At 47.9% G+C, this 18496-nt stretch overlaps 26 non-coding genes across 26 annotated transcripts; 10 read left to right on the forward strand and 16 right to left on the reverse strand.

The window, feature by feature from the left end:
* Positions 1–84: 84 nt before the first annotated feature.
* On the reverse strand, positions 85–155 carry trnag-gcc (transfer RNA glycine (anticodon GCC)). Its single transcript has one exon. It is a non-coding gene; the product is annotated as a tRNA-Gly (tRNA).
* Positions 156–554: 399 nt separating this feature from the next.
* LOC141303896 (U5 spliceosomal RNA) lies at positions 555–670 on the forward strand. The gene has a single exon (XR_012343863.1). It is a non-coding gene; the product is annotated as a U5 spliceosomal RNA (small nuclear RNA).
* Positions 671–1350: 680 nt separating this feature from the next.
* trnad-guc (transfer RNA aspartic acid (anticodon GUC)) lies at positions 1351–1422 on the reverse strand. Its single transcript has one exon. It is a non-coding gene; the product is annotated as a tRNA-Asp (tRNA).
* A 570-nt stretch (positions 1423–1992) lies between these two features.
* trnag-gcc (transfer RNA glycine (anticodon GCC)) lies at positions 1993–2063 on the reverse strand. Its single transcript has one exon. It is a non-coding gene; the product is annotated as a tRNA-Gly (tRNA).
* A 399-nt stretch (positions 2064–2462) lies between these two features.
* On the forward strand, positions 2463–2578 carry LOC141303831 (U5 spliceosomal RNA). Its single transcript, XR_012343799.1, has one exon. It is a non-coding gene; the product is annotated as a U5 spliceosomal RNA (small nuclear RNA).
* A 680-nt stretch (positions 2579–3258) lies between these two features.
* trnad-guc (transfer RNA aspartic acid (anticodon GUC)) lies at positions 3259–3330 on the reverse strand. The gene has a single exon. It is a non-coding gene; the product is annotated as a tRNA-Asp (tRNA).
* Positions 3331–4371: 1041 nt separating this feature from the next.
* LOC141303858 (U5 spliceosomal RNA) lies at positions 4372–4487 on the forward strand. Its single transcript, XR_012343825.1, has one exon. It is a non-coding gene; the product is annotated as a U5 spliceosomal RNA (small nuclear RNA).
* Positions 4488–5167: 680 nt separating this feature from the next.
* trnad-guc (transfer RNA aspartic acid (anticodon GUC)) lies at positions 5168–5239 on the reverse strand. The gene has a single exon. It is a non-coding gene; the product is annotated as a tRNA-Asp (tRNA).
* Positions 5240–5810: 571 nt separating this feature from the next.
* On the reverse strand, positions 5811–5881 carry trnag-gcc (transfer RNA glycine (anticodon GCC)). The gene has a single exon. It is a non-coding gene; the product is annotated as a tRNA-Gly (tRNA).
* A 399-nt stretch (positions 5882–6280) lies between these two features.
* LOC141303898 (U5 spliceosomal RNA) lies at positions 6281–6396 on the forward strand. Its single transcript, XR_012343865.1, has one exon. It is a non-coding gene; the product is annotated as a U5 spliceosomal RNA (small nuclear RNA).
* A 680-nt stretch (positions 6397–7076) lies between these two features.
* On the reverse strand, positions 7077–7148 carry trnad-guc (transfer RNA aspartic acid (anticodon GUC)). The gene has a single exon. It is a non-coding gene; the product is annotated as a tRNA-Asp (tRNA).
* Positions 7149–7718: 570 nt separating this feature from the next.
* On the reverse strand, positions 7719–7789 carry trnag-gcc (transfer RNA glycine (anticodon GCC)). Its single transcript has one exon. It is a non-coding gene; the product is annotated as a tRNA-Gly (tRNA).
* Positions 7790–8188: 399 nt separating this feature from the next.
* Positions 8189–8304, forward strand: LOC141303832 (U5 spliceosomal RNA). The gene has a single exon (XR_012343800.1). It is a non-coding gene; the product is annotated as a U5 spliceosomal RNA (small nuclear RNA).
* A 680-nt stretch (positions 8305–8984) lies between these two features.
* trnad-guc (transfer RNA aspartic acid (anticodon GUC)) lies at positions 8985–9056 on the reverse strand. Its single transcript has one exon. It is a non-coding gene; the product is annotated as a tRNA-Asp (tRNA).
* A 569-nt stretch (positions 9057–9625) lies between these two features.
* On the reverse strand, positions 9626–9696 carry trnag-gcc (transfer RNA glycine (anticodon GCC)). The gene has a single exon. It is a non-coding gene; the product is annotated as a tRNA-Gly (tRNA).
* Positions 9697–10095: 399 nt separating this feature from the next.
* Positions 10096–10211, forward strand: LOC141303833 (U5 spliceosomal RNA). The gene has a single exon (XR_012343801.1). It is a non-coding gene; the product is annotated as a U5 spliceosomal RNA (small nuclear RNA).
* A 1323-nt stretch (positions 10212–11534) lies between these two features.
* On the reverse strand, positions 11535–11605 carry trnag-gcc (transfer RNA glycine (anticodon GCC)). The gene has a single exon. It is a non-coding gene; the product is annotated as a tRNA-Gly (tRNA).
* Positions 11606–12004: 399 nt separating this feature from the next.
* Positions 12005–12120, forward strand: LOC141303899 (U5 spliceosomal RNA). Its single transcript, XR_012343866.1, has one exon. It is a non-coding gene; the product is annotated as a U5 spliceosomal RNA (small nuclear RNA).
* A 680-nt stretch (positions 12121–12800) lies between these two features.
* trnad-guc (transfer RNA aspartic acid (anticodon GUC)) lies at positions 12801–12872 on the reverse strand. The gene has a single exon. It is a non-coding gene; the product is annotated as a tRNA-Asp (tRNA).
* A 570-nt stretch (positions 12873–13442) lies between these two features.
* On the reverse strand, positions 13443–13513 carry trnag-gcc (transfer RNA glycine (anticodon GCC)). The gene has a single exon. It is a non-coding gene; the product is annotated as a tRNA-Gly (tRNA).
* Positions 13514–14191: 678 nt separating this feature from the next.
* LOC141303791 (U5 spliceosomal RNA) lies at positions 14192–14307 on the forward strand. Its single transcript, XR_012343758.1, has one exon. It is a non-coding gene; the product is annotated as a U5 spliceosomal RNA (small nuclear RNA).
* A 680-nt stretch (positions 14308–14987) lies between these two features.
* On the reverse strand, positions 14988–15059 carry trnad-guc (transfer RNA aspartic acid (anticodon GUC)). Its single transcript has one exon. It is a non-coding gene; the product is annotated as a tRNA-Asp (tRNA).
* Positions 15060–15628: 569 nt separating this feature from the next.
* trnag-gcc (transfer RNA glycine (anticodon GCC)) lies at positions 15629–15699 on the reverse strand. The gene has a single exon. It is a non-coding gene; the product is annotated as a tRNA-Gly (tRNA).
* Positions 15700–16098: 399 nt separating this feature from the next.
* Positions 16099–16214, forward strand: LOC141303915 (U5 spliceosomal RNA). The gene has a single exon (XR_012343881.1). It is a non-coding gene; the product is annotated as a U5 spliceosomal RNA (small nuclear RNA).
* A 1323-nt stretch (positions 16215–17537) lies between these two features.
* On the reverse strand, positions 17538–17608 carry trnag-gcc (transfer RNA glycine (anticodon GCC)). Its single transcript has one exon. It is a non-coding gene; the product is annotated as a tRNA-Gly (tRNA).
* A 399-nt stretch (positions 17609–18007) lies between these two features.
* On the forward strand, positions 18008–18123 carry LOC141303900 (U5 spliceosomal RNA). The gene has a single exon (XR_012343867.1). It is a non-coding gene; the product is annotated as a U5 spliceosomal RNA (small nuclear RNA).
* The last annotated feature ends 373 nt before the right edge of the window (positions 18124–18496 follow it).

Consider the following 18496-nt stretch of genomic DNA (forward strand, 5'->3'; position numbering starts at 1 on the left):
TCCTTCAAGTAAATCAGGCTTCATTTTAAAGAACCTTACACACATGCAAGCACACACACAACTTAATTAAAAGCACTCCGTTCCTGCATTGGCCGGGAATCGGACCCGGGTCTCCCGCGTGGCAGGCGAGAATTCTACCACTGAACCACCAATGCTCGGCTGGGAGACTTTCGGCCTTCACATTGCCCTGGATTTAGTAATGGTGCGTAACTGTTACACGTCAAATCCAGGTAAAGGGGGGTTGGGTCAATATGCAAAGTTTGGAGCTCCTTCTAGCAAATCAGGCTTGGCCTTCAAGGCTCATTTTAAAGAATCCCACACACATGCAAACACACACCCCTTACTTGAAAGAACTCTGTTCCTGCATTTGCCCGGGAATCAGAGCCAGGCCTCCTGTGTGGCAGGCGAGAATGGATGATGGAAGAGACTTTTTAACTTTTACTCCTCCCATTTGGAGTGAGGGGGAGATGAAAATCTTATCGGCACCCTAGATTACCCTTTGTGAGTATAGTGGTTTACCACATGGAGCGCACATGCTCAAGAGCATGGGCACACAACTCGAGTTTCTCTTCAAAGACGCAGAAATCTTTCGCCTTTTACTAAAGATTTCCGTGGAGGGGAACCTTTCCGAGTGACCTGTATTTTTGGGTGCTCTGCTCACAGCAGAGCTGCACTGCAGTTTCAATAGCAGACTAAATCTGACCACACACCAATGTGCATTGGAGCAAAGCGTGCTTTCTCGTGGACCGTGTTTGCAGCCTTTGCGCTTCCTGTGTCGCAACTTCACATTTTTTTTCAGCCAGCATGGAAAGACAGCACTCTCATGACATGATGGCATCCAAACCTTGGGCTTCAGCTACTTTGGCCCTGTCAGTGACTTATGTACTTCCAGCATTCTTTTCTGCTCACAACAGAGCTGTATTGGAGTGTCAAGAGTAAAACTGGCCACCAGCCAATGGGCGGTGGAACGAAGCGCGCCTCACCACGTTCTGTACTTGCGGCCTTTGCGCTTTCTGCGTCGCAGCTCCAGATTTCTTTAGCCCGCATGGAAAGACAGCACTCTCTCGTACATGACGGGATACAAACAAAGATGGCTTCAGCTCCTTTTGCCCTATCAGTGACTTGTGCATTTCAAGCATTCTTTTCAGATGGCTAAAAGCTGGAGTCGGGAACTTGCGTTGGTGGTATAGTGGTGAGCATAGCTGCCTTCCAAGCAGTTGACCCGGGTTCGATTCCCGGCCAACGCATTTGTTTTGGCTCTGGCTGACGTTGAAGCAGAACTCCTTCTGTGACCTCTGTCAGCACCAAAATCTTTTGGATGAGTCGTTCAGCAGCAGCAAAGAGCTGGGTCTCCCCGTCGGGGAATCGAACCCCGGTCTTCCGCGTGACAGGCGGAGATACTGTCCACTATACTAACGAGGAGCTGCACCCGCTGTGCTTCGCCCCCAGTCGACTTGACTTCACCGACATCAGCATAAGGAGCCACTACTCCATGAAAAAAAACAAATCAACCTGCCTTGATCTTATTGAGTCTCCCAATATCTTGAATGCTACACATTACAGGGGGTCCTCATTTGGACCACTTTACTATTATTACTATTTTTTTTTACTTTTCATAATGGGAACATGAAAAAAAAGATGGGAAATCATGTGGCAGTAACATCGCATTTACGTGGATCATATCGCCCACTGCTAGAATTCTACCACTGAACCACCAATGCTCGGAAAGGAGGGAGAACGTTTGGAATTAACACCGCATTTACGAGTATATTGCCCACTGCTAAACTTCGTCAACCTATAGATAAAGTGAACAAGTTTTATAGGCATTTGACGAATATAGACGGACTAATGAGTTTCTGAAAAGATTCGGCAGGGAACGGGGGTTGGTCGGTATGCAAAGGTTGGAGCTCCTTCAAGTAAATCAGGCTTCATTTTAAAGAACCTTACACACATGCAAGCACACACACAACTTAATTAAAAGCACTCCGTTCCTGCATTGGCCGGGAATCGGACCCGGGTCTCCCGCGTGGCAGGCGAGAATTCTACCACTGAACCACCAATGCTCGGCTGGGAGACTTTCGGCCTTCACATTGCCCTGGATTTAGTAATGGTGCGTAACTGTTACACGTCAAATCCAGGTAAAGGGGGGTTGGGTCAATATGCAAAGTTTGGAGCTCCTTCTAGCAAATCAGGCTTGGCCTTCAAGGCTCATTTTAAAGAATCCCACACACATGCAAACACACACCCATTACTTGAAAGAACTCTGTTCCTGCATTTGCCCGGGAATCAGAGCCAGGCCTCCTGTGTGGCAGGCGAGAATGGATGATGGAAGAGACTTTTTAACTTTTACTCCTCCCATTTGGAGTGAGGGGGAGATGAAAATCTTATCGGCACCCTAGATTACCCTTTGTGAGTATAGTGGTTTACCACAGGGAGCGCACATGCTCAAGCGCATGGGCACACAACTCGAGTTTCTCTTCATAGACGCATAAATCTTTCGCCTTTTACTAAAGATTTCCGTGGAGGGGAACCTTTCCGAGTGACCTGTATTTTTGGGTGCTCTGCTCACAGCAGAGCTGCACTGCAGTTTCAATAGCAGACTAAATCTGACCACACACCAATGTGCATTGGAGCAAAGCGTGCTTTCTCGTGGACCGTGTTTGCAGCCTTTGCGCTTCCTGTGTCGCAACTTCACATTTTTTTTCAGCCAGCATGGAAAGACAGCACTCTCATGACATGATGGGATCCAAACCTTGGGCTTCAGCTACTTTGGCCCTGTCAGTGACTTATGTACTTCCAGCATTCTTTTCTGCTCACAACAGAGCTGTATTGGAGTGTCAAGAGTAAAACTGGCCACCAGCCAATGGGCGGTGGAACGAAGCGCGCCTCACCACGTTCTGTACTTGCGGCCTTTGCGCTTTCTGCGTCGCAGCTCCAGATTTCTTTAGCCCGCATGGAAAGACAGCACTCTCTCGTACATGACGGGATACAAACAAAGATGGCTTCAGCTCCTTTTGCCCTATCAGTGACTTGTGCATTTCAAGCATTCTTTTCAGATGGCTAAAAGCTGGAGTCGGGAACTTGCGTTGGTGGTATAGTGGTGAGCATAGCTGCCTTCCAAGCAGTTGACCCGGGTTCGATTCCCGGCCAACGCATTTGTTTTGGCTCTGGCTGACGTTGAAGCAGAACTCCTTCTGTGACCTCTGTCAGCACCAAAATCTTTTGGATGAGTCGTTCAGCAGCAGCAAAGAGCTGGGTCTCCCCGTCGGGGAATCGAACCCCGGTCTTCCGCGTGACAGGCGGAGATACTGTCCACTATACTAACGAGGAGCTGTACCCGCCGTGCTTCGCCCCCAGCCGACTTGACTTCACCGACATCAGCATAAGGAGCCACTACTCCATGAAAAAAACAAATCAACCTACCTTGATCTTATTGAGTCTCCCAATATCTTGAATGCTACACATTACAGGGGGTCCTCATTTGGACCACTTTACTATTATTACTATATTTTTTTTACTTTTCATAATGGGAACATGAAAAAAAGGATGGGAAATCATGTGGCAGTAACATCGCATTTACGTGGATCATATCGCCCACTGCTAGAATTCTACCACTGAACCACCAATGCTCGGAAAGGAGGGAGAACGTTTGGAATTAACACCGCATTTACGAGTATATTGCCCACTGCTAAACTTCGTCAACCTATAGATAAAGTGAACAAGTTTTATAGGCATTTGACGAATATAGACGGACTAATGAGTTTCTGAAAAGATTCGGCAGGGAACGGGGGTTGGTCGGGTATGCAAAGGTTGGAGCTCCTTCAAGTAAATCAGGCTTCATTTTAAAGAACCTTACACACATGCAAGCACACACACAACTTAATTAAAAGCACTCCGTTCCTGCATTGGCCGGGAATCGGACCCGGGTCTCCCGCGTGGCAGGCGAGAAATCTACCACTGAACCACCAATGCTCGGCTGGGAGACTTTTGGCCTTCACATTGCCCTGGATTTAGTAATGGTGCGTAACTGTTACACGTCAAATCCAGGTAAAGGGGGGTTGGGTCAATATGCAAAGTTTGGAGCTCCTTCTAGCAAATCAGGCTTGGCCTTCAAGGCTCATTTTAAAGAATCCCACACACATGCAAACACACACCCCTTACTTGAAAGAACTCTGTTCCTGCATTTGCCCGGGAATCAGAGCCAGGCCTCCTGTGTGGCAGGCGAGAATGGATGATGGAAGAGACTTTTTAACTTTTACTCCTCCCATTTGGAGTGAGGGGGAGATGAAAATCTTATCGGCACCCTAGATTACCCTTTGTGAGTATAGTGGTTTACCACAGGGAGCGCACATGCTCAAGCGCATGGGCACACAACTCGAGTTTCTCTTCAAAGACGCATAAATCTTTCGCCTTTTACTAAAGATTTCCGTGGAGGGGAACCTTTCCGAGTGACCTGTATTTTTGGGTGCTCTGCTCACAGCAGAGCTGCACTGCAGTTTCAATAGCAGACTGAATCTGACCACACACCAATGTGCATTGGAGCAAAGCGTGCTTTCTCGTGGACCGTGTTTGCAGCCTTTGCGCTTCCTGTGTCGCAACTTCACTTTTTTTTTCAGCCAGCATGGAAAGACAGCACTCTCATGACATGATGGGATCCAAACCTTGGGCTTCAGCTACTTTGGCCCTGTCAGTGACTTATGTACTTCCAGCATTCTTTTCTGCTCACAACAGAGCTGTATTGGAGTGTCAAGAGTAAAACTGGCCACCAGCCAATGGGCGGTGGAACGAAGCGCGCCTCACCACGTTCTGTACTTGCGGCCTTTGCGCTTTCTGCGTCGCAGCTCCAGATTTCTTTAGCCCGCATGGAAAGACAGCACTCTCTCGTACATGACGGGATACAAACAAAGATGGCTTCAGCTCCTTTTGCCCTATCAGTGACTTGTGCATTTCAAGCATTCTTTTCAGATGGCTAAAAGCTGGAGTCGGGAACTTGCGTTGGTGGTATAGTGGTGAGCATAGCTGCCTTCCAAGCAGTTGACCCGGGTTCGATTCCCGGCCAACGCATTTGTTTTGGCTCTGGCTGACGTTGAAGCAGAACTCCTTCTGTGACCTCTGTCAGCACCAAAATCTTTTGGATGAGTCGTTCAGCAGCAGCAAAGAGCTGGGTCTCCCCGTCGGGGAATCGAACCCCGGTCTTCCGCGTGACAGGCGGAGATACTGTCCACTATACTAACGAGGAGCTGCACCCGCTGTGCTTCGCCCCCAGTCGACTTGACTTCACCGACATCAGCATAAGGAGCCACTACTCCATGAAAAAAAACAAATCAACCTGCCTTGATCTTATTGAGTCTCCCAATATCTTGAATGCTACACATTACAGGGGGTCCTCATTTGGACCACTTTACTATTATTACTATTTTTTTTTACTTTTCATAATGGGAACATGAAAAAAAAGATGGGAAATCATGTGGCAGTAACATCGCATTTACGTGGATCATATCGCCCACTGCTAGAATTCTACCACTGAACCACCAATGCTCGGAAAGGAGGGAGAACGTTTGGAATTAACACCGCATTTACGAGTATATTGCCCACTGCTAAACTTCGTCAACCTATAGATAAAGTGAACAAGTTTTATAGGCATTTGACGAATATAGACGGACTAATGAGTTTCTGAAAAGATTCGGCAGGGAACGGGGGTTGGTCGGGTATGCAAAGGTTGGAGCTCCTTCAAGTAAATCAGGCTTCATTTTAAAGAACCTTACACACATGCAAGCACACACACAACTTAATTAAAAGCACTCCGTTCCTGCATTGGCCGGGAATCGGACCCGGGTCTCCCGCGTGGCAGGCGAGAATTCTACCACTGAACCACCAATGCTCGGCTGGGAGACTTTCGGCCTTCACATTGCCCTGGATTTAGTAATGGTGCGTAACTGTTACACGTCAAATCCAGGTAAAGGGGGGTTGGGTCAATATGCAAAGTTTGGAGCTCCTTCTAGCAAATCAGGCTTGGCCTTCAAGGCTCATTTTAAAGAATCCCACACACATGCAAACACACACCCCTTACTTGAAAGAACTCTGTTCCTGCATTTGCCCGGGAATCAGAGCCAGGCCTCCTGTGTGGCAGGCGAGAATGGATGATGGAAGAGACTTTTTAACTTTTACTCCTCCCATTTGGAGTGAGGGGGAGATGAAAATCTTATCGGCACCCTAGATTACCCTTTGTGAGTATAGTGGTTTACCACATGGAGCGCACATGCTCAAGAGCATGGGCACACAACTCGAGTTTCTCTTCAAAGACGCAGAAATCTTTCGCCTTTTACTAAAGATTTCCGTGGAGGGGAACCTTTCCGAGTGACCTGTATTTTTGGGTGCTCTGCTCACAGCAGAGCTGCACTGCAGTTTCAATAGCAGACTAAATCTGACCACACACCAATGTGCATTGGAGCAAAGCGTGCTTTCTCGTGGACCGTGTTTGCAGCCTTTGCGCTTCCTGTGTCGCAACTTCACATTTTTTTTCAGCCAGCATGGAAAGACAGCACTCTCATGACATGATGGCATCCAAACCTTGGGCTTCAGCTACTTTGGCCCTGTCAGTGACTTATGTACTTCCAGCATTCTTTTCTGCTCACAACAGAGCTGTATTGGAGTGTCAAGAGTAAAACTGGCCACCAGCCAATGGGCGGTGGAACGAAGCGCGCCTCACCACGTTCTGTACTTGCGGCCTTTGCGCTTTCTGCGTCGCAGCTCCAGATTTCTTTAGCCCGCATGGAAAGACAGCACTCTCTCGTACATGACGGGATACAAACAAAGATGGCTTCAGCTCCTTTTGCCCTATCAGTGACTTGTGCATTTCAAGCATTCTTTTCAGATGGCTAAAAGCTGGAGTCGGGAACTTGCGTTGGTGGTATAGTGGTGAGCATAGCTGCCTTCCAAGCAGTTGACCCGGGTTCGATTCCCGGCCAACGCATTTGTTTTGGCTCTGGCTGACGTTGAAGCAGAACTCCTTCTGTGACCTCTGTCAGCACCAAAATCTTTTGGATGAGTCGTTCAGCAGCAGCAAACAGCTGGGTCTCCCCGTCGGGGAATCGAACCCCGGTCTTCCGCGTGACAGGCGGAGATACTGTCCACTATACTAACGAGGAGCTGCACCCGCTGTGCTTCGCCCCCAGTCGACTTGACTTCACCGACATCAGCATAAGGAGCCACTACTCCATGAAAAAAAACAAATCAACCTGCCTTGATCTTATTGAGTCTCCCAATATCTTGAATGCTACACATTACAGGGGGTCCTCATTTGGACCACTTTACTATTATTACTATTTTTTTTTACTTTTCATAATGGGAACATGAAAAAAAAGATGGGAAATCATGTGGCAGTAACATCGCATTTACGTGGATCATATCGCCCACTGCTAGAATTCTACCACTGAACCACCAATGCTCGGAAAGGAGGGAGAACGTTTGGAATTAACACCGCATTTACGAGTATATTGCCCACTGCTAAACTTCGTCAACCTATAGATAAAGTGAACAAGTTTTATAGGCATTTGACGAATATAGACGGACTAATGAGTTTCTGAAAAGATTCGGCAGGGAACGGGGGTTGGTCGGTATGCAAAGGTTGGAGCTCCTTCAAGTAAATCAGGCTTCATTTTAAAGAACCTTACACACATGCAAGCACACACACAACTTAATTAAAAGCACTCCGTTCCTGCATTGGCCGGGAATCGGACCCGGGTCTCCCGCGTGGCAGGCGAGAATTCTACCACTGAACCACCAATGCTCGGCTGGGAGACTTTCGGCCTTCACATTGCCCTGGATTTAGTAATGGTGCGTAACTGTTACACGTCAAATCCAGGTAAAGGGGGGTTGGGTCAATATGCAAAGTTTGGAGCTCCTTCTAGCAAATCAGGCTTGGCCTTCAAGGCTCATTTTAAAGAATCCCACACACATGCAAACACACACCCATTACTTGAAAGAACTCTGTTCCTGCATTTGCCCGGGAATCAGAGCCAGGCCTCCTGTGTGGCAGGCGAGAATGGATGATGGAAGAGACTTTTTAACTTTTACTCCTCCCATTTGGAGTGAGGGGGAGATGAAAATCTTATCGGCACCCTAGATTACCCTTTGTGAGTATAGTGGTTTACCACAGGGAGCGCACATGCTCAAGCGCATGGGCACACAACTCGAGTTTCTCTTCATAGACGCATAAATCTTTCGCCTTTTACTAAAGATTTCCGTGGAGGGGAACCTTTCCGAGTGACCTGTATTTTTGGGTGCTCTGCTCACAGCAGAGCTGCACTGCAGTTTCAATAGCAGACTAAATCTGACCACACACCAATGTGCATTGGAGCAAAGCGTGCTTTCTCGTGGACCGTGTTTGCAGCCTTTGCGCTTCCTGTGTCGCAACTTCACATTTTTTTTCAGCCAGCATGGAAAGACAGCACTCTCATGACATGATGGGATCCAAACCTTGGGCTTCAGCTACTTTGGCCCTGTCAGTGACTTATGTACTTCCAGCATTCTTTTCTGCTCACAACAGAGCTGTATTGGAGTGTCAAGAGTAAAACTGGCCACCAGCCAATGGGCGGTGGAACGAAGCGCGCCTCACCACGTTCTGTACTTGCGGCCTTTGCGCTTTCTGCGTCGCAGCTCCAGATTTCTTTAGCCCGCATGGAAAGACAGCACTCTCTCGTACATGACGGGATACAAACAAAGATGGCTTCAGCTCCTTTTGCCCTATCAGTGACTTGTGCATTTCAAGCATTCTTTTCAGATGGCTAAAAGCTGGAGTCGGGAACTTGCGTTGGTGGTATAGTGGTGAGCATAGCTGCCTTCCAAGCAGTTGACCCGGGTTCGATTCCCGGCCAACGCATTTGTTTTGGCTCTGGCTGACGTTGAAGCAGAACTCCTTCTGTGACCTCTGTCAGCACCAAAATCTTTTGGATGAGTCGTTCAGCAGCAGCAAAGAGCTGGGTCTCCCCGTCGGGGAATCGAACCCCGGTCTTCCGCGTGACAGGCGGAGATACTGTCCACTATACTAACGAGGAGCTGTACCCGCTGTGCTTCGCCCCCAGCCGACTTGACTTCACCGACATCAGCATAAGGAGCCACTACTCCATGAAAAAAACAAATCAACCTGCCTTGATCTTATTGAGTCTCCCAATATCTTGAATGCTACACATTACAGGGGGTCCTCATTTGGACCACTTTACTATTATTACTATTTTTTTTTACTTTTCATAATGGGAACATGAAAAAAAAGATGGGAAATCATGTGGCAGTAACATCGCATTTACGTGGATCATATCGCCCACTGCTAGAATTCTACCACTGAACCACCAATGCTCGGAAAGGAGGGAGAACGTTTGGAATTAACACCGCATTTACGAGTATATTGCCCACTGCTAAACTTCGTCAACCTATAGATAAAGTGAACAAGTTTTATAGGCATTTGACGAATATAGACGGACTAATGAGTTTCTGAAAAGATTCGGCAGGGAACGGGGGTTGGTCGGTATGCAAAGGTTGGAGCTCCTTCAAGTAAATCAGGCTTCATTTTAAAGAACCTTACACACATGCAAGCACACACACAACTTAATTAAAAGCACTCCGTTCCTGCATTGGCCGGGAATCGGACCCGGGTCTCCCGCGTGGCAGGCGAGAATTCTACCACTGAACCACCAATGCTCGGCTGGGAGACTTTCGGCCTTCACATTGCCCTGGATTTAGTAATGGTGCGTAACTGTTACACGTCAAATCCAGGTAAAGGGGGGTTGGGTCAATATGCAAAGTTTGGAGCTCCTTCTAGCAAATCAGGCTTGGCCTTCAAGGCTCATTTTAAAGAATCCCACACACATGCAAACACACACCCATTACTTGAAAGAACTCTGTTCCTGCATTTGCCCGGGAATCAGAGCCAGGCCTCCTGTGTGGCAGGCGAGAATGGATGATGGAAGAGACTTTTTAACTTTTACTCCTCCCATTTGGAGTGAGGGGGAGATGAAAATCTTATCGGCACCCTAGATTACCCTTTGTGAGTATAGTGGTTTACCACAGGGAGCGCACATGCTCAAGCGCATGGGCACACAACTCGAGTTTCTCTTCATAGACGCATAAATCTTTCGCCTTTTACTAAAGATTTCCGTGGAGGGGAACCTTTCCGAGTGACCTGTATTTTTGGGTGCTCTGCTCACAGCAGAGCTGCACTGCAGTTTCAATAGCAGACTAAATCTGACCACACACCAATGTGCATTGGAGCAAAGCGTGCTTTCTCGTGGACCGTGTTTGCAGCCTTTGCGCTTCCTGTGTCGCAACTTCACATTTTTTTTCAGCCAGCATGGAAAGACAGCACTCTCATGACATGATGGGATCCAAACCTTGGGCTTCAGCTACTTTGGCCCTGTCAGTGACTTATGTACTTCCAGCATTCTTTTCTGCTCACAACAGAGCTGTATTGGAGTGTCAAGAGTAAAACTGGCCACCAGCCAATGGGCGGTGGAACGAAGCGCGCCTCACCACGTTCTGTACTTGCGGCCTTTGCGCTTTCTGCGTCGCAGCTCCAGATTTCTTTAGCCCGCATGGAAAGACAGCACTCTCTCGTACATGACGGGATACAAACAAAGATGGCTTCAGCTCCTTTTGCCCTATCAGTGACTTGTGCATTTCAAGCATTCTTTTCAGATGGCTAAAAGCTGGAGTCGGGAACTTGCGTTGGTGGTATAGTGGTGAGCATAGCTGCCTTCCAATCAGTTGACCCGGGTTCGATTCCCGGCCAACGCATTTGTTTTGGCTCTGGCTGACGTTGAAGCAGAACTCCTTCTGTGACCTCTGTCAGCACCAAAATCTTTTGGATGAGTCGTTCAGCAGCAGCAAAGAGCTGAGTCTCCCCGTCGGGGAATCGAACCCCGGTCTTCCGCGTGACAGGCGGAGTTACTGTCCACTATACTAACGAGGAGCTGTACCTGCTGTGCTTCGCCCCCAGCCGACTTGACTTCACCGACATCAGCATAAGGAGCCACTACTCCATGAAAAAAACAAATCAACCTGCCTTGATCTTATTGAGTCTCCCAATATCTTGAATGCTACACATTACAGGGGGTCCTCATTTGGACCACTTTACTATTATTACTATATTTTTTTTACTTTTCATAATGGGAACATGAAAAAAAGGATGGGAAATCATGTGGCAGTAACATCGCATTTACGTGGATCATATCGCCCACTGCTAGAATTCTACCACTGAACCACCAATGCTCGGAAAGGAGGGAGAACGTTTGGAATTAACACCGCATTTACGAGTATATTGCCCACTGCTAAACTTCGTCAACCTATAGATAAAGTGAACAAGTTTTATAGGCATTTGACGAATATAGACGGACTAATGAGTTTCTGAAAAGATTCGGCAGGGAACGGGGGTTGGTCGGGTATGCAAAGGTTGGAGCTACTTCAAGTAAATCAGGCTTCATTTTAAAGAACCTTACACACATGCAAGCACACACACAACTTAATTAAAAGCACTCCGTTCCTGCATTGGCCGGGAATCGGACCCGGGTCTCCCGCGTGGCAGGCGAGAATTCTACCACTGAACCACCAATGCTCGGCTGGGAGACTTTCGGCCTTCACATTGCCCTGGATTTAGTAATGGTGCGTAACTGTTACACGTCAAATCCAGGTAAAGGGGGGTTGGGTCAATATGCAAAGTTTGGAGCTCCTTCTAGCAAATCAGGCTTGGCCTTCAAGGCTCATTTTAAAGAATCCCACACACATGCAAACACACACCCCTTACTTGAAAGAACTCTGTTCCTGCATTTGCCCGGGAATCAGAGCCAGGCCTCCTGTGTGGCAGGCGAGAATGGATGATGGAAGAGACTTTTTAACTTTTACTCCTCCCATTTGGAGTGAGGGGGAGATGAAAATCTTATCGGCACCCTAGATTACCCTTTGTGAGTATAGTGGTTTACCACATGGAGCGCACATGCTCAAGAGCATGGGCACACAACTCGAGTTTCTCTTCAAAGACGCAGAAATCTTTCGCCTTTTACTAAAGATTTCCGTGGAGGGGAACCTTTCCGAGTGACCTGTATTTTTGGGTGCTCTGCTCACAGCAGAGCTGCACTGCAGTTTCAATAGCAGACTAAATCTGACCACACACCAATGTGCATTGGAGCAAAGCGTGCTTTCTCGTGGACCGTGTTTGCAGCCTTTGCGCTTCCTGTGTCGCAACTTCACATTTTTTTTCAGCCAGCATGGAAAGACAGCACTCTCATGACATGATGGCATCCAAACCTTGGGCTTCAGCTACTTTGGCCCTGTCAGTGACTTATGTACTTCCAGCATTCTTTTCTGCTCACAACAGAGCTGTATTGGAGTGTCAAGAGTAAAACTGGCCACCAGCCAATGGGCGGTGGAACGAAGCGCGCCTCACCACGTTCTGTACTTGCGGCCTTTGCGCTTTCTGCGTCGCAGCTCCAGATTTCTTTAGCCCGCATGGAAAGACAGCACTCTCTCGTACATGACGGGATACAAACAAAGATGGCTTCAGCTCCTTTTGCCCTATCAGTGACTTGTGCATTTCAAGCATTCTTTTCAGATGGCTAAAAGCTGGAGTCGGGAACTTGCGTTGGTGGTATAGTGGTGAGCATAGCTGCCTTCCAAGCAGTTGACCCGGGTTCGATTCCCGGCCAACGCATTTGTTTTGGCTCTGGCTGACGTTGAAGCAGAACTCCTTCTGTGACCTCTGTCAGCACCAAAATCTTTTGGATGAGTCGTTCAGCAGCAGCAAAGAGCTGGGTCTCCCCGTCGGGGAATCGAACCCCGGTCTTCCGCGTGACAGGCGGAGATACTGTCCACTATACTAACGAGGAGCTGCACCCGCTGTGCTTCGCCCCCAGTCGACTTGACTTCACCGACATCAGCATAAGGAGCCACTACTCCATGAAAAAAAACAAATCAACCTGCCTTGATCTTATTGAGTCTCCCAATATCTTGAATGCTACACATTACAGGGGGTCCTCATTTGGACCACTTTACTATTATTACTATTTTTTTTTACTTTTCATAATGGGAACATGAAAAAAAAGATGGGAAATCATGTGGCAGTAACATCGCATTTACGTGGATCATATCGCCCACTGCTAGAATTCTACCACTGAACCACCAATGCTCGGAAAGGAGGGAGAACGTTTGGAATTAACACCGCATTTACGAGTATATTGCCCACTGCTAAACTTCGTCAACCTATAGATAAAGTGAACAAGTTTTATAGGCATTTGACGAATATAGACGGACTAATGAGTTTCTGAAAAGATTCGGCAGGGAACGGGGGTTGGTCGGTATGCAAAGGTTGGAGCTCCTTCAAGTAAATCAGGCTTAATTTTAAAGAACCTTACACACATGCAAGCACACACACAACTTAATTAAAAGCACTCCGTTCCTGCATTGGCCGGGAATCGGACCCGGGTCTCCCGCGTGGCAGGCGAGAATTCTACCACTGAACCACCAATGCTCGGCTGGGAGACTTTCGGCCTTCACATTGCCCTGGATTTAGTAATGGTGCGTAACTGTTACACGTCAAATCCAGGTAAAGGGGGGTTGGGTCAATATGCAAAGTTTGGAGCTCCTTCTAGCAAATCAGGCTTGGCCTTCAAGGCTCATTTTAAAGAATCCCACACACATGCAAACACACACCCATTACTTGAAAGAACTCTGTTCCTGCATTTGCCCGGGAATCAGAGCCAGGCCTCCTGTGTGGCAGGCGAGAATTCTACCACTGAACCACCAATGCTCGGCTGGGAGACTTTCGGCCTTCACATTGCCCTGGATTTAGTAATGGTGCGTAACTGTTACACGTCAAATCCAGGTAAAGGGGGGTTGGGTCAATATGCAAAGTTTGGAGCTCCTTCTAGCAAATCAGGCTTGGCCTTCAAGGCTCATTTTAAAGAATCCCACACACATGCAAACACACACCCATTACTTGAAAGAACTCTGTTCCTGCATTTGCCCGGGAATCAGAGCCAGGCCTCCTGTGTGGCAGGCGAGAATGGATGATGGAAGAGACTTTTTAACTTTTACTCCTCCCATTTGGAGTGAGGGGGAGATGAAAATCTTATCGGCACCCTAGATTACCCTTTGTGAGTATAGTGGTTTACCACAGGGAGCGCACATGCTCAAGCGCATGGGCACACAACTCGAGTTTCTCTTCATAGACGCATAAATCTTTCGCCTTTTACTAAAGATTTCCGTGGAGGGGAACCTTTCCGAGTGACCTATATTTTTGGGTGCTCTGCTCACAGCAGAGCTGCACTGCAGTTTCAATAGCAGACTAAATCTGACCACACACCAATGTGCATTGGAGCAAAGCGTGCTTTCTCGTGGACCGTGTTTGCAGCCTTTGCGCTTCCTGTGTCGCAACTTCACATTTTTTTTCAGCCAGCATGGAAAGACAGCACTCTCATGACATGATGGGATCCAAACCTTGGGCTTCAGCTACTTTGGCCCTGTCAGTGACTTATGTACTTCCAGCATTCTTTTCTGCTCACAACAGAGCTGTATTGGAGTGTCAAGAGTAAAACTGGCCACCAGCCAATGGGCGGTGGAACGAAGCGCGCCTCACCACGTTCTGTACTTGCGGCCTTTGCGCTTTCTGCGTCGCAGCTCCAGATTTCTTTAGCCCGCATGGAAAGACAGCACTCTCTCGTACATGACGGGATACAAACAAAGATGGCTTCAGCTCCTTTTGCCCTATCAGTGACTTGTGCATTTCAAGCATTCTTTTCAGATGGCTAAAAGCTGGAGTCGGGAACTTGCGTTGGTGGTATAGTGGTGAGCATAGCTGCCTTCCAAGCAGTTGACCCGGGTTCGATTCCCGGCCAACGCATTTGTTTTGGCTCTGGCTGACGTTGAAGCAGAACTCCTTCTGTGACCTCTGTCAGCACCAAAATCTTTTGGATGAGTCGTTCAGCAGCAGCAAAGAGCTGGGTCTCCCCGTCGGGGAATCGAACCCCGGTCTTCCGCGTGACAGGCGGAGATACTGTCCACTATACTAACGAGGAGCTGTACCCGCTGTGCTTCGCCCCCAGCCGACTTGACTTCACCGACATCAGCATAAGGAGCCACTACTCCATGAAAAAAACAAATCAACCTGCCTTGATCTTATTGAGTCTCCCAATATCTTGAATGCTACACATTACAGGGGGTCCTCATTTGGACCACTTTACTATTATTACTATTTTTTTTTACTTTTCATAATGGGAACATGAAAAAAAAGATGGGAAATCATGTGGCAGTAACATCGCATTTACGTGGATCATATCGCCCACTGCTAGAATTCTACCACTGAACCACCAATGCTCGGAAAGGAGGGAGAACGTTTGGAATTAACACCGCATTTACGAGTATATTGCCCACTGCTAAACTTCGTCAACCTATAGATAAAGTGAACAAGTTTTATAGGCATTTGACGAATATAGACGGACTAATGAGTTTCTGAAAAGATTCGGCAGGGAACGGGGGTTGGTCGGTATGCAAAGGTTGGAGCTCCTTCAAGTAAATCAGGCTTAATTTTAAAGAACCTTACACACATGCAAGCACACACACAACTTAATTAAAAGCACTCCGTTCCTGCATTGGCCGGGAATCGGACCCGGGTCTCCCGCGTGGCAGGCGAGAATTCTACCACTGAACCACCAATGCTCGGCTGGGAGACTTTCGGCCTTCACATTGCCCTGGATTTAGTAATGGTGCGTAACTGTTACACGTCAAATCCAGGTAAAGGGGGGTTGGGTCAATATGCAAAGTTTGGAGCTCCTTCTAGCAAATCAGGCTTGGCCTTCAAGGCTCATTTTAAAGAATCCCACACACATGCAAACACACACCCATTACTTGAAAGAACTCTGTTCCTGCATTTGCCCGGGAATCAGAGCCAGGCCTCCTGTGTGGCAGGCGAGAATGGATGATGGAAGAGACTTTTTAACTTTTACTCCTCCCATTTGGAGTGAGGGGGAGATGAAAATCTTATCGGCACCCTAGATTACCCTTTGTGAGTATAGTGGTTTACCACAGGGAGCGCACATGCTCAAGCGCATGGGCACACAACTCGAGTTTCTCTTCATAGACGCATAAATCTTTCGCCTTTTACTAAAGATTTCCGTGGAGGGGAACCTTTCCGAGTGACCTGTATTTTTGGGTACTCTGCTCACAGCAGAGCTGCACTGCAGTTTCAATAGCAGACTAAATCTGACCACACACCAATGTGCATTGGAGCAAAGCGTGCTTTCTCGTGGACCGTGTTTGCAGCCTTTGCGCTTCCTGTGTCGCAACTTCACATTTTTTTTCAGCCAGCATGGAAAGACAGCACTCTCATGACATGATGGGATCCAAACCTTGGGCTTCAGCTACTTTGGCCCTGTCAGTGACTTATGTACTTCCAGCATTCTTTTCTGCTCACAACAGAGCTGTATTGGAGTGTCAAGAGTAAAACTGGCCACCAGCCAATGGGCGGTGGAACGAAGCGCGCCTCACCACGTTCTGTACTTGCGGCCTTTGCGCTTTCTGCGTCGCAGCTCCAGATTTCTTTAGCCCGCATGGAAAGACAGCACTCTCTCGTACATGACGGGATACAAACAAAGATGGCTTCAGCTCCTTTTGCCCTATCAGTGACTTGTGCATTTCAAGCATTCTTTTCAGATGGCTAAAAGCTGGAGTCGGGAACTTGCGTTGGTGGTATAGTGGTGAGCATAGCTGCCTTCCAATCAGTTGACCCGGGTTCGATTCCCGGCCAACGCATTTGTTTTGGCTCTGGCTGACGTTGAAGCAGAACTCCTTCTGTGACCTCTGTCAGCACCAAAATCTTTTGGATGAGTCGTTCAGCAGCAGCAAAGAGCTGGGTCTCCCCGTCGGGGAATCGAACCCCGGTCTTCCGCGTGACAGGCGGAGTTACTGTCCACTATACTAACGAGGAGCTGTACCTGCTGTGCTTCGCCCCCAGCCGACTTGACTTCACCGACATCAGCATAAGGAGCCACTACTCCATGAAAAAAACAAATCAACCTGCCTTGATCTTATTGAGTCTCCCAATATCTTGAATGCTACACATTACAGGGGGTCCTCATTTGGACCACTTTACTATTATTACTATATTTTTTTTACTTTTCATAATGGGAACATGAAAAAAAGGATGGGAAATCATGTGGCAGTAACATCGCATTTACGTGGATCATATCGCCCACTGCTAGAATTCTACCACTGAACCACCAATGCTCGGAAAGGAGGGAGAACGTTTGGAATTAACACCGCATTTACGAGTATATTGCCCACTGCTAAACTTCGTCAACCTATAGATAAAGTGAACAAGTTTTATAGGCATTTGACGAATATAGACGGACTAATGAGTTTCTGAAAAGATTCGGCAGGGAACGGGGGTTGGTCGGGTATGCAAAGGTTGGAGCTACTTCAAGTAAATCAGGCTTCATTTTAAAGAACCTTACACACATGCAAGCACACACACAACTTAATTAAAAGCACTCCGTTCCTGCATTGGCCGGGAATCGGACCCGGGTCTCCCGCGTGGCAGGCGAGAATTCTACCACTGAACCACCAATGCTCGGCTGGGAGACTTTTGGCCTTCACATTGCCCTGGATTTAGTAATGGTGCGTAACTGTTACACGTCAAATCCAGGTAAAGGGGGGTTGGGTCAATATGCAAAGTTTGGAGCTCCTTCTAGCAAATCAGGCTTGGCCTTCAAGGCTCATTTTAAAGAATCCCACACACATGCAAACACACACCCCTTACTTGAAAGAACTCTGTTCCTGCATTTGCCCGGGAATCAGAGCCAGGCCTCCTGTGTGGCAGGCGAGAATGGATGATGGAAGAGACTTTTTAACTTTTACTCCTCCCATTTGGAGTGAGGGGGAGATGAAAATCTTATCGGCACCCTAGATTACCCTTTGTGAGTATAGTGGTTTACCACATGGAGCGCACATGCTCAAGAGCATGGGCACACAACTCGAGTTTCTCTTCAAAGACGCAGAAATCTTTCGCCTTTTACTAAAGATTTCCGTGGAGGGGAACCTTTCCGAGTGACCTGTATTTTTGGGTGCTCTGCTCACAGCAGAGCTGCACTGCAGTTTCAATAGCAGACTAAATCTGACCACACACCAATGTGCATTGGAGCAAAGCGTGCTTTCTCGTGGACCGTGTTTGCAGCCTTTGCGCTTCCTGTGTCGCAACTTCACATTTTTTTTCAGCCAGCATGGAAAGACAGCACTCTCATGACATGATGGCATCCAAACCTTGGGCTTCAGCTACTTTGGCCCTGTCAGTGACTTATGTACTTCCAGCATTCTTTTCTGCTCACAACAGAGCTGTATTGGAGTGTCAAGAGTAAAACTGGCCACCAGCCAATGGGCGGTGGAACGAAGCGCGCCTCACCACGTTCTGTACTTGCGGCCTTTGCGCTTTCTGCGTCGCAGCTCCAGATTTCTTTAGCCC

Source organism: Garra rufa, unplaced genomic scaffold, assembly GCF_049309525.1.
Source record: "Garra rufa unplaced genomic scaffold, GarRuf1.0 hap1_unplaced_001, whole genome shotgun sequence".
In the NCBI taxonomy this organism is placed as follows: domain Eukaryota; kingdom Metazoa; phylum Chordata; class Actinopteri; order Cypriniformes; family Cyprinidae; genus Garra; species Garra rufa.